Source organism: Vigna unguiculata, unplaced genomic scaffold, assembly GCF_004118075.2.
Source record: "Vigna unguiculata cultivar IT97K-499-35 unplaced genomic scaffold, ASM411807v1 contig_20, whole genome shotgun sequence".
Lineage (NCBI taxonomy): Eukaryota > Viridiplantae > Streptophyta > Magnoliopsida > Fabales > Fabaceae > Vigna > Vigna unguiculata.
Window position 1 is genome coordinate 959,066 of NW_021010902.1, and position 7,931 is coordinate 966,996.

Genomic DNA, 7,931 nt, shown 5'->3' on the forward strand with positions numbered 1-7,931 from the left:
ACGCGTAAGCAATTTAGATTGGGGTATTTCGATAATATCCCTAGTAGTTTGTTTTCTTAGTTTTTAAGTAGATAACAAAATATACAACACACTTCTTCACCCTCTTCTCTATTCTCTCCACCCCTCTTCCAAAATCTGTTGCTTCTTCTCTCCCTCTCCATTTTTTCTTCTAACGTGTGATCTCTTTTCTCCTGACGGTAGAGAACACACTATGGTGAAGAAGAGCAAGAGTAAGGAAATCCTAATCCCTATTCTTTGATATCAGTAGTGCGCATTGATTTTGTTTGTTTAATTTTTTTTTATTATTGTTGTGAATTTTTTGCGTTGCAGAGAGTAAGAGTAAGAGAGTTTCAATGAAGAAGAAGTACAAGGTGATACAAAAGGTGAAAGAGCACAATAGACAAAAAGCGAAGGAAGCGAAGAAGCTTCGGCTGAGTGGGACAAAGAAGGTTGAGAAGGATCCTGGTATTCCCAATGATTGGCCCTTTATGGAACATGAACTCAAAGCCCTTGAAGCTCGAAGAGCGAAGGCCATTGAGGAATTGTAGCAAAAGAAAGCTGAACATAAGGAGAGGGTAATTGTTTTATCATTATCGAACTCCCATTTCATGTTATGTTACAAGATAAGCTAAATGAATGAATAAATAAAAAATGTCAGGTAGAAGTTTTATGTAAACCTTGTTCCTGTAGAAAGTGGTTCATGGATAGAAGATAATGAGGGTGCTTGACTGTTGGTATATTAAAATGTTTTTGTATTATTGTATCACTGAAGATTGATGTCCACTTCAAAATGGGGTGGGAAAGAGAGGAGTGCTACTAAGAAAAGAGTCCTTTGGGATCTTTGTTTTCCTTGCAGTTAGGAACTTACTATTCATTCCTTGTTCAGGCTCGTAAAAGGAAATTGGGCTTGCTAGAGGAGGAAGATGACTCTAAGTTGCTAGAGGATTCTAAAAAATACTAATGATTTTGGTAATGCTGCAAAGACCAGAGGTGTGCATTTATTTGTACTTTCCTGACAGTTTGGTTAGTTTGACTTTCAAGTGCTTACTTGCCTGTGTTCTGACCATTGTTATTTTTGTTTTCTTATTCCATAGATAGCTCAAATAGAGCCTTTTACAGGGATCTTGTTAAGGTCATTGAAGCCTCTAATGTCTTACTGGAGGTCCTTGATGCCTAGAACCCTTTGGGGACTCGTTAACCTAAGATGGAAAACATGGTGATGAAATCGGGTCCTAATAAACGTCTTATCTTGGTTTTAAATAAAATTGGTAGTTTACTGATCACATTTCATTTTTGTCTCCTTTCTCCATTTTGGTATATTTATTTTTGCGCTGCCTAATCATTTGACCTATATAATAGATCTTGTGCCTGAAGAAGTTTAGAGAAGTGGCTCAAATATCTTAGAGAAGAATTACCTACTGTGGCCTTCAAGTGTAGCACACAACAACAAAGATCAAACGTTGGAGCTGATACTCTACTCAATTGTTAAGAATTACTCAAGAAGTCATGAGGTAACAGATTTAATGATGAGAGTTGTTTGTAAAATTGCAACTTAATTTTGGTTCGGGTATTGTGCTTCCCTTCATGGAATTTTATCTGATATATGATTGAGAAACCTTTATGTATTCACTGCTTATCCTTTTTTTGGTACGTATGGATGTGGTTGTGTTTGTGTTTGTGTTCCCAGAATTCTAGCCTGGGACATTTTAAATATATGATGTTGCTAATGTGCATTGGATACACTATCTTGACATGAAAATTATACAATAAGGGACGCCTTCACTGGAAAAACCAACTTTAATGTTGTCAAATTGGCAAACCTAAATGTTGAACGAAATATAAAATCAGAAGGTTTTGCAAATAATTCATAGTATATATACTTAAAGAGAAGTGAAGAACCTAAGTAAGTTGGTTTTCATTTTTTGTTCTTACATTTTGAGTCAATTTGAAGCAACTTTTACAGGTGGATGTGTCGTGTGCACCGGATCAAAAAGAAAAATAAAGTGGTAGATCACGCTATTTTTCACATGTCAGTAGAAATTAAATTATTACTAAACCCTATGTCTATGGTACTTGCTCCTAAAATAATATCACCTCTTGTCGAGACTTGAGAATTGTTGGCATTGGTGTTCTCTATGTTGTTGATGCTTTTTCTGAATCATAGTTTCTATTGTAAGATAAGTATCAATTCTGTTAGATAGGGTTTTTTCTTACTGATGTAGTGTTGGTGCTATTTTATCCGTTGAAAATGATTTTATTATTCAAATATATTCTATTTTTAGAATCAAAATCGTAGAAATGTCTGTTTAGGTCTAATTTAACTCTAAAAAAAATGAAGTTTGCGCCTAGTTAAAAGCTTGCACACACACAACAAACACACATATTTAGTCATCTAGGTGACACTGATCTCTAACATTTGTTTGCTTGTGCATGAATGTGCCAACTTTTGGTCAATCACAAGAAAAACTAAATATACAGTTTTTAAGTTGGAAGAATATGCTTTAGTGTGGATCTTTGTGGGTTATCATTGCTACCTTTTGGGGATTTTGCATATGACTTAATTTTTATTTTCCTTGGTGTAGTTTTTTTTTCTAGTCTTTTTAATCTCTATTGCTTATCTATTAATTGTTTTGTTTTTTCTCTTTTGTCCTTTAATTGTAAATTATTGATTTTGTTGTTGTTTTGCTTCCTTGTCTTGACAAACAAAAAGTCAATAACTATGGGTTTGATTGGCTTGCCCAATGTGGGTAAGAGTAGTCTTATAATAGTTTAAAAAGGTCTCATGTTGTCAATGTTGCATCTACTCCGGGGTTAACAAGGTCAATTCAAGAGGTTTAATTGGACAAAAATGTTAAGTTGCTAAATTTTCCTGGTGTTGTTATGCTGAAGTCTCAAGAAAATGATGCTTCCATTGCCTTAAAAATTGATAGAGGATTGAGAAGTTAGATCTTATTAGCCCAGGTATACCAAGTCATTCCCCCCTCCTCTTATTATGTGGTTATTCAGGTGTTTATTTGCATTAATTCAGTTCGAAATGAATGGTAGAAGATTTATAGGTATTTTACATGAAAAAATAGTAAAAGAAAATGAAGTTGTGACATTGAAGAAATTCTATTCAATTCTACAAAAGTTTGAAGTATTTGCTATTTTTTGGTGCATTTGGTTTGACTAGTGGCTATATATATAAGGGTGTTTTTTGTCTTTAAACGTGTTATGTTATGTCTATTTTTAAGCATAAGTGCTATTGGTCCATTGTACATTTTTATTTAACATCTTGTTTTTTTGTGTAAATTTCTTGTCCCCTTTTACTCCATTTTCTCAAATAGAATGACTTTCAATTATAAATTCAATTATTTTCAGAATCGTTCCCTCTTTACAACTTCCCTTTACTTCTGTGTTAACAATGATGGTGTGAATGAGGTAAGTCCGTGGGTTACTGGGTGTGTACATTGTATTTTACTATATGGTTGTGTGTGGTTTGATCTAACCATTCTCAAGATGTCAGTGATAATAGCACCTTTTCATTAAATCTTGTCACTTATCCTAGTTATAAAATGGAGTTCTGTTAGGTTTTAAAAGAACAACTGATAGGTGATGTAGTAGAACGTTGGATTTTTCTATGTGCGGGTTGTTGGATTATGTTTCCTGTTATCTTGTTTTAGATATAAATTAATGTTTTATTCAGTAATGAGAATTCTAATTTCCAAAACACTTAGAAGTTTGCATGATACATTTATTTTATTTATGGAAAATCCTGATTTAAGTTGTACTAACTCTTGTTAAGTAAATTGAAAGACTTATTTCTTTTCTTTTAACTTGGACAACGCAGTGAAGGAAATTCTAAAGCTCTGTCTGCCTAAGCAGCTGGTAACTCTGTACAAAATTTGCAGTTTCAATGTAGGTGATGTTGACGACTTTCTGCTGAAGGTAGCTGAAGCTGAGGGCAACCTCACGAAAAGTGGAAAATTTGACGTTGCTACTACTGCAAGAATCATTCTTCGTGATTGGAACGAGGGTATGCGTGCATGGAATTTCTTAAATTATGAGCAGAGAACCGATTACTTTTCTCTGTGTTGAAGTTAAAATTGAGAAAGAACTAAACAAAGAAATTTCTCTTTCTGTTTGTATGTTTCAGGTAAAATTCAGTATTATACCATGCCCCCAAATAGGGATCAAGGTGAAGCTTCAGAGGCAAAGATAGTTTTTGAATTTGCAAAAGAGTTTAACGTTGATGAAGTCTATAACAATGAATCTTCATATATTGGGAGCCTTAAATCTGTTGATGACTTTAGTGCTGTTGAAGTTCCTTCAAGTCACCCTCTCAATCTTACTGAAATGATGTTGGAGGTTTATTTCTTGAAACCGTTTAGAGAATTGACTATTGTTGATATCAATCGTATGCTGGAAATTTTAGTGTTTTCACACTTACTAATTAAAGCATTCTGTTGTAGGATGAGACAGAAGCCAAGTCAGGTGACCAAGGCGAAGGTCCCGGAAATGTGGGTGAGGTGGATGAATCCATGGAAGATGATGGTGGGAAGAAGAAGGATAACAGTGCAGCAAGTAGGCAAAATGAAAAATTATATAATGCGGACGGTATGCTTAATACAAAACTGAGGCTCGGTACTAGGCTTTTCGAAGATTTTGAAATTTTTAAAATAATATTTCCGGAGCAAAGTTTTCCAGAATAAAACTTCTGATATGAAATGGGATTTGAAAAACATGAAATATTTTTTGAAAAATCCATTTTGAAATTAATTCTTTTAGCATTTTCTCTCTTCTTCTACAGTAGCCTTTAGGTGACTGTTGCAGCTATGGGAGTGGTGGTGAAAATTGAAGTGTGGGTATGATGGTGAAGGATATTTAAATATTTTCCTTATATTGATGAACACGCAGAAATTGATGGAATGCAGGAAGCAATGGCTAATGTTTTATAGAGTGAGGGTCTTTAAATAGACATCTTTTACTGTTCAAATTGCAACATTTGAAAAGATTCTGCATAATTCTATATATTGTCTACACTCTTTTTCATTTCCTGTTCTTATACCACAACCAAATAAATTCATTCAAAAATTACAATATTAAAGTTTTTTAAAGTTTAAATTAAATTTTCCTATACTAAAATTACAATCAAATAAGAATTTGTAACAACAAAATTTTAAAAACTATAAGAAAAGGAAATTACAATTTTATTATAGAAAAGGAAATTTATTTCTACTGAAACATAATATAATATTTGAAAATAATCCCCCATCTTCTAGTTACACATATCAAGGTTCATATATGTTTATATAGATGAATTTGATTCTCAAAAGAAAATGCAAATTTAGTCTTTCATTTCTCAATTGTGTATATGTATATTTAAAAGTTAATATATGTACTGAATTTGATCCTCAAAAGAAAATGTAAAATAAGTGAAAATAGTTTTATTAAAAATGTAAAATTGTGTATATTTAAAAGGTAGGGAAAGATTATATGTTTCTTACTATGCAAGTGTAATTTTTATAGTATTTTTATAGAAGTATTTGATTGTCTCAAATATATGATAAATGGAAGAGAATATAAGAGAAAGGGAAAGAAAACCGTAACTGTAAGACTTGGAAAAAATTAGAGTAAAGGGGGACACGTGAGAAAAAAATTAATGGTTTGATTAATATTGTTGTTTTATTTAATTTAATTAGATATTAAATTATGAAATAATAATTATTTAAGTGATGTAAGTTATTGTTTTATTTATTTTAAATTTTAATATAATATGTAATGTTGAGAATATATGTATATAATTAAGTTTGCGCATTATAAAATGGAAAAGTAATTGGCTTCTTGGTTGGAGATTGTATTTTGGCGTGCAGGTATTGGGTTCTATCCTGGCCGTGTCATTTTAGAGGTTACTCCATGCAACATTCTGTTTTATTTTAAAAAATTTGTTGATGTTACATGAAGATAATAAAAGAGTGAGGTTTTTATTTTATAAAATCTTAACCAACCATTTGAGAATAAAATAAGGATTTTAGGTTAAATGTTAGGGTTCTTTAGAGAGTTGAAAAAATGGGAGAAAACGTGAAGAGGAAAGGAAGAGACTATGGAAAGTGTAAGTCCTAAAAGGATTGCTACACGAGGTAGGGGAAGCCAACCTTGTGTTTGTTCTCTTGTTTTGTTTTGTTTGCTTGATGAATGAAAACTTGAAAAACATGTGTGTAGTGTAGGGGAAGTTAGTGTGATTTGTGTTGTTGTTTGAAGCTTGACTTTGATTTGCCATAGATGTTTGAATGCCTTGAATGCCATATGCTTCTTGCTTTCATTAAGTTGCGGATCTGTTTTCACACCCCACGTAAAAGTAAAAAGGGGTGCATCATGTTTTAATTCTTATACATATTATTTCACTTTGTTTCATACTACATGCTTCAAATATGGTCAAATTATGGGGAGGTAATTGAGAGAGGGCCACGACACGGGTTTGTTTTGTTTCTTTTTCTCTAAACCATTCATACCACTTTTGATGGAGTTATATTTTTTTAAATTCATGGTGCAGACCACACTTAAAAGACTTGATTTTCTCTTTTAGTATGTAGTATATACTTTTAGTTTGATGGAATGTGGGGCTTTTGTGTGGGGTCATCTAAAAGTATGCTTCCTTCTTCTCTCTCTTTTCACACCCCACGTATAACATACATTCACTCTCTCCTTTGGTTCACGTAGATGTATTATGGGTTTGGTGTGTAGCCACTTTATTTTTCCTTCTTTCTTTTCTTTTTGCAAGGTTCATGTTAATTGGGTGGTAGAATACATGGGACCCGCATGTTTTTCATGCATACATTTCTTACAATTTATGGTTTCTTTGTCTCACACACACACAAACACACACACACATATATATATATATATATATATATATATAATTGGGTGGTAGAATACATGGGACCCGCATGTTTTTCATGCATACATTTCTTACAATTTATGGTTTCTTTGTCTCACACACACACAAACACACACACACACACATATATATATATATATATATATATATATATATATATATATTATTAATGTTGGTGGTGGGTGTAGCTCTTTGGTTTTAAAAATATGTTTCACATACCCTATGGTTGTGAGATGACGTGCATGGAGTTGTTTCATTATTCTTTTTGGTCTTTTTCGAAAGTTATTGTGTGGCATGATAATATTAAATAATGTTGTGATATTATTTGGTTATCTATACTTATTAGTGTGACCTTGCTTGATATGAATTACATATGTTTTCATGGGTTGCATGGTTATGGAGTTAAAGTGGTTGTTTGAGGATAATTACTTGTGTGTGATGTTATGCCTGTGTTAGAGTGAATGTCATTTGTTGGGTTCATTGTATAAATATGTTATTTATAAGTTGATGGGTTTATGTTATGGAACTTTATTTCCCATGCATGATGCGATGGTGAGTATTTTGTTGGCAATATGTAATTCTCATGTGTTGAATATTGGGAGTGTTTTGCCTTGCTTGAAAGCTCTTGGTGGAATTAAATGTTGTGTGAGGTTTTCCGTACCTAGGAACCCAGTGAAGACTCTTTCGCCTGTGTGAAGTAGTGGTAGATGATTGGTTCGAGTGTTGTACCCTCTCGCCTGTGTGAAGCAGTGGGGAGGGGATAAATGTTTCACCTTATTTCGGCTCGTTGCGAGTATAGTGCCCGATGTGCGATGCATCGACGTTTTTACTCATAATTCCTTGAGGGATAAGGGAGACAGTCTAGCTGCATTAAGCGGGACACATCGAACCATCTGTTCTAGAAAACTAGATGCTATTGTGGGGTGAGAGGCCGCGGAAAACCAAAGCTTGTTTATAATCACTATATTTGAAGAATTGAGATGAATGTGATGCTATGTTTGGTTTAGTATGATTGTTTGGGTTTGGAGTTTGTGTGTTCAAACCAAGGATGGAT

The 7,931-nt window shown here is 33.2% G+C and overlaps 1 pseudogene; it reads left to right on the plus strand.

Moving 5' to 3' along the window:
* Window positions 1-211: 211 nt before the first annotated feature.
* Window positions 212-4,691, plus strand: LOC114171321 (annotated as a pseudogene).
* Window positions 4,692-7,931: the final 3,240 nt, after the last annotated feature.